Consider the following 6,253-nt stretch of genomic DNA (forward strand, 5'->3'; position numbering starts at 1 on the left):
AGCTGGTTTTTATGAAGTGAGTCAGCTAAAAGGACAGGTCTCTAGTTTACTGGCATGAAACTCAATCCAGCCATTGAGCTCTTATCTCCAATACCCTAGCATTCTCACGGTCCATGGCCTCTGGTTGCGAATCCCACAGAGTACTGGGGTCTTTTGTAAACAGCAGTTTTGCAGCACTGTCACCATGTCACAGGCACAGGAAAATGAAATCCCTTTACTCAGAGATAAAGAGGTACAGTAGAGTTTAACTTTGAAGCTGCAGAACTGCTCTAATCAATCTTAGTGGTTTTGGCAAAGCATCACAAGCGCTGTTTGTGAAGGGTAAATCGATGCAGACATCCTGAGCCATGTCCTGCTTGTGAAGTTAAAAGCACATACAGTATCTCATAAAAGTGAGTACACCCCTCACATTTCAGCAACCATTTTAGTATACAATACTGTAGAAATAAAACTTGAATATATTGTAGATTAATCAGTATTTTAGATTAAGGCAGTGCTGGATAACACTGGTGTTCACACAAAATATTGACACTTTGGACACAGTTTTGACATGTTCACTTAGGGTGTACTCAATTTTGTTGCCAGTTATTTTGACAATAATGGTTGTATGTTGAGTGTTTTTCAAACGGAAAGTAAACCTGTACTGCTATACAAGCTGCACATTAACTTCTCTAAAATATATCATTTCTATAGTATTGTCCCTTGAGAAGATATACTAAAATGGTTGCTGAAGTGTAAAGGGTGCACTTATTTTTGTCAGATAACGTACATGATGAAGTAACTCTGTGCTCAAAGATAAGTGAGTCATATTTTAAATGGCAAATACAAATGTACATTTGTTTCCTTGTGGGTTTTATGTGAGTACACATATAGAGTCTTTTTCGGGGTCTTTTAAAAGCTACGCTCATGATGCCCAGATGTCACTGGGTTTCAGCTGAAAAGACCAGATGCACCATTTACATCTGGTTCAGCCAGATGAGGAGGAAAATCAGATGCTAATGCAGCTGTCTGAAAGCCAGAGTATTGCATGGCAATAAACAACAGGACAAAATTCACTGTAAAAAAAAAAAATCACATGTACAGTGTTAGCTTTAATCACCTATTTTACAGTAAGGGGAAAATAAACACACACAAAAAATGAGAGGCATGCTGGAGCATATTTCAAAGACTGATATGACACCAATTTACTTTTCATGAGATGTCTTCTGTAAAGATTTGAGGTTTCCTAAATCATGTTTTAGGAACTTTGGAAATCCGTACGTGCTTTTTGAACGTCCCATTCCACATTTAGTCCCTATTTCCTGTTATAATAACCTCCACTCTTCTGAGCAGATGGTCCACCAGATTTAAGAGTGTGCTTGTGGAGATTTGTGCTCATTCAGCCACAAGGGTGTTAGTAACGTCAGGCACCGAGGTAAATGATTCAAGGAAGCCTCATCTCACAGTTTTTTTACATCCCCTAGTTCAAGTGAAGGGAAAGTTCCTTGATACTAAAAGCAAAGACTTTCAATACAATTGTGTGCCTCCAGTTTTGTGGTAACAGTTTGGAGAAAAACCACATGTGGCTAGAGGAGTCATGTGTGCCAAAACATTTGTTCAAATACTGCATGTAACCATTGATATGAAAATGTTTATTTTTATGAATTGGGCAATTCTTATTGATCATCAGTCATATTGTTCGGATCAATTGTATTATTATTTTTATTATTATATAATCATACATTTATCATTTACCATTTTCCAGTAATTACTATAAATGCATGTGTTCCTACAATGAAACGAACTGATAAGGTATCAATCACATTCATGCTGTTCCAACAAAGCTGCAACAAGCAAACATGTTTGTCATGAACGTCTTAATAGGCTGTAATGTTTCCTTTTAACTTGAATTGAAGGACCTGGAGCTGTTTCATCATGGCCATGCATGCTTATAAATAGAGATATCTAAAGACAAACACCTTTGGCATGAACTTTTAGAGAGTTTAAATGGTGAATGTATCTGGCGATGTCACTGCAATTCTAACCACGATTTGTTTCTCTGAGTCAAATTTAATTCCTAGTTTAAATTATGGAAAATTAAAGGTTCCTGTAATCCGAGGCTAAAATCTGTAGTCTTCGATAGCTGGTTTGAGATGTTAACCAACAGTCGATTAATGGCCTTTGCGAACATTTTTTCCTCAGATGAAATTGTAGCAGTTTTAGAAGTTTTTAGACATTTTCCTGCAGAACTTCTCCAGTGTTGGGCAACGTTACTTTTAAAAGTAATGCGTTACAATGTTGAGTTACTCCCCAAAAAAGTAACTAATTACGTTACTTAGTTACTTTTTATGGAAAGTAACGCGTTATATTACTTTTGCGTTACTTTTGCGTTACTTGTATCTCTTTCATGCCTTACAGGTGTAACAGGTGTAATATAGATAATTGCCATTAAGTAATAAGTTATATTAGGGCAAAAGACATGTGTGGGCTGCACACCGGTGATGTGGAGGGAGAACATACCTTTCGCTGTCATCTCGTAAAACGTGCAATTCCGTAAATATGACCTCGTCCTCGTTTACATCATTCTCTGCTTCATCATCAGCTTGAAACATTCTGAACACCTTTACAAAGTTGGCGCTATTATCAGTGATAGTGGCAGTTTATCTTTCCACAAAGAGCAAATGAGCTGTGAATTTGCTCTCTTTCTCCGCTGTGATGGCATCGTACATGTGTCTCCCACGGAAAACGAGATCTCCCGAGATCTTACACTGTGACATGGGGATAACGTTCAAACAATCAGACAAGCAACAATCGCAAAGGACTATTAAAAATGTCACAGTGTGAGCCTGGCATTAGGTGGGCAGTGGTCAAGACTTCCTAATAATATTAACGTGGTAGAAAGACATGTCTTCTTTAACTCGCCAAATAAGACTAGTTATTTGAAAGGATTTGTAGTAGCTACATGTATTTTACCTTTGTGTATTTGTGTTTGAGTGTGTTTTTGGTAGTACACAGCATACAAGTCAAGTTCAGAGACTTAACATAGCCTTTGAGTTGTACAGCTGTGAACGCTTGATCTTTTTTTTTTCACATATTAATAGAATTAGCCTTGAAAAGGCGTTCTGTTTGAAGAAAGAAACATTCAAAGACTATCTGCAAACGTATACACAATGATGACGTGATCTGGTGTGGTATAAAAGTACACAAAACGAACACATGTCCTCACAATAGTAGCCCATAAAAAAAGTGTCTCGTGTTTGAAGAGTTTAATTAAAGCAAATGAGAAAAATCCCCACCCTTTGTCCACAGGGACAAACAATACCATCTTTTTACAGGAACACTTCAAAAAAACGTGTCTGTTTAATTCCCTTGTGGAAAACTTATACTGACATTTAGTAATACCAACAACCATCTGGTATTAGTGGTCTTATTTTAAAGGATTTTTTTTTTTCTTTTTTAAGAATTGTAAAGTATGGGATTAACAACAAAGGTCCTTTCTTTTTCAGCTTATTTACATCACCGGTGTCTCACTCACAGTGATGAGTGACATGCCCCAAATAAATGGAAGACACAGAAGAAGGTATGAGCATCCATATGTCTCGGATTTTATTAGACTTGTGTATTAGAAAGTAAGATACCTGACATCAACCATGCCTTGAGAATCTTTAATGTTTTTAAAAGTAAATACTTGTAAACAGTTAAATTATTACAAATACGACATCATGTTCATACAAGTATTGCAGAACTACAGTAGGTTATAGTAAAATGCAGCTACATGGCAAACTAGTGGACTCGATGAAGTAATGGTATGATGTATTCAAGTTAGAGAAATACGGAAAAAGAGAGAGAGAGAGAGAGAGAGAGAGAGAGAGAGAGAGAGCTTCTTTAATACAGGTTGCTGTGGTTTGCAGTCAGTCACGCACAGCGGATTGTCATTATAAAGCCAAAATGAATGGAAAACATTTACAAAGTCATCTCACCCTCTTACTATAGGCACATATGAGTATAACTTTCTCAGCACTCACAATATGGAGTGGCTGCATGGTCATGGGTAATGTTAATTATTAATAAGCGGGTCAAACTTATTTATCAGTGCTCATAAGATCAATTGTATTGTTATTATTATTATTATCATTATTATTCCATTATTCAATAAAAACTATGAACTTACACTATATGAGCAAAAACGAATACCTGACCCATTAAAAATGTGTGTGCTTTTTCTGTTATTATAATTTTCTGTTATAATAACCTCCACTCTTCTAGGAAGATGTTCCACTAGATTTAGGAGTGTGATCGTGGAGATTTGTTCTCATTCAGCCACAAGGGATTTAGTAAAATCAGTTATCACATTAATACCTGTTCAGTGTTCAGTAAGGTCACTGATCAGAAATCAGAGCTCTATAGCTCTATACCACCTACCCTTAAATTACCTAAACTAGCTTTTCAACCTGATTCAACCATCTCCAATACAACTACCGTATTTTCCGGACTATAAGACGCTACTTTTTTTCCACGCTTTGAACCCTGCGGCTTATACAATAAAGCGGCTAATTTATGGATTTCTCCTGGGTTTTTCCCGGTTTCTCAAACTTCAAGCCAAAAAACTGAGTCCATAACATTAGACCAATGAAATTGCCGAACGGGTTTAGGTGAACCAATGAAACTCTTTATATTAAATCTGATGCGCTCCCACTGAATCGGGCCGCACCACATCATAAATATGGATGAGGTTCCTCTGACGTTTGACCTGCCGCTCACTCGGACTGTCTACAGGAAATGCGAATCATTCGTCACACTTAAAACAACCGGGCATGAAAAAAAAACACTTCACCTGTGTTCTGAGCTGCACGGCATCGGGAGAAAAGCTTTACCAATGGTGATTTCAAAAGGCACGACGATGCCAAAAGAAAAATAGAGAAATAGTTGTGAAAGGAAGGAGGAAGACAGTGAACAATGACTTTCTTGGTAGGCTACTGTTTAAATACAAACCGTTGTAGCACGTTGAGTCTGGGTCAAGGGAGAGCTCGCTAACTCCAGTTGCAACAGAAATCATATAAGCACAGGCAGGTTTCCAAAACTCGTGCTTTTTTATTTTTCTTGGCAACAGCGTTACGGGTTAATCAAAGAAACTTAGAAATGAGCATCAGAAAATAATAAGGACATAATCCTCGGTCTTGCACACATGCAGTAATACCGGAAAAATGCGGCGGCAGGCTATTCCCAAAATACCGCTCTGCTCTTAAAGGAGCCACAACGTATTTCACCCGTTACACCGTGTAACAGACACTGTCTTTCGGTAAAGCCTGTGTAAAGTTCATTAGTTTCAATGTAGGCACCTGCGGCTTATAGGCTTATTTATGTTCAAAATAAAAATCTTTGTAAAATTCAGTTGGTGCAGCTTATATTTGGGTGCGTTTAATAGTCCGGAAAATACGGTACTTCGATTTTCATTTAGGGATTCACCCCCCTAACTTCAACTAGCTAAACTAGCTTTTACTGATTCAAGTAAAACTCCATTACAAGTAGCATAAACATTTTTATAAAGTATTATTAATTTAAATATTTTTTACCATAGTTAACTAAATTAGCCTTTATTTAATCTCATCTTGCTTAGAAAGAACTAATATATTTGATTTAATCACCTACATCACAACTACCCGAGCCAGCAAACCACCTACCCTACCTAAACTAGCGTTCTTGGATTCAGACACATACCCTACCACTACCTGAACCAGCTTTTATGGATTTACCCGACAACCACATAAACAAGCTTAAATGGATTTAGAAATTTAACTTACAACTACCTAAACTAGCATTTATAGATTTAACCACCTCCATTGCAAGTAGATAACCTAACTTTTATGGATAAAACCCAAACTAGCATTCTTGGATTGAGACACCTACCCTACATATACCTAAACCAGCTTTTATGGATTTAGACATTTACCCTACATCTACCTAAACAAGCTTTCTTGGATTAAGACACCTACCCTACATCTACATAAACTAGCGTTCTTGGATTTGGATTTAGAAATTTACCTTACAACTACCTAAACTAGCATTTATAGATTCAACCACATCCACTGCAAGTAGATAACCTAGCTTTTATGGATTTAACCACCTTCCCCAACAACTACCTAAACAAGCTTTAATGGCTTCAGCCACCTGCCCCGCAAATACCTAAACCAGCTTTTAGACACCAGTTGCCTTTTTCTGACCCCCTCAAAAGCATTTGTGGTTTAAATCGTGTGTGAAATTCCTTTGACACCCT

This window comes from Silurus aristotelis (genome assembly GCF_946808225.1).
Source record: "Silurus aristotelis genome assembly, chromosome: 7".
Lineage (NCBI taxonomy): Eukaryota > Metazoa > Chordata > Actinopteri > Siluriformes > Siluridae > Silurus > Silurus aristotelis.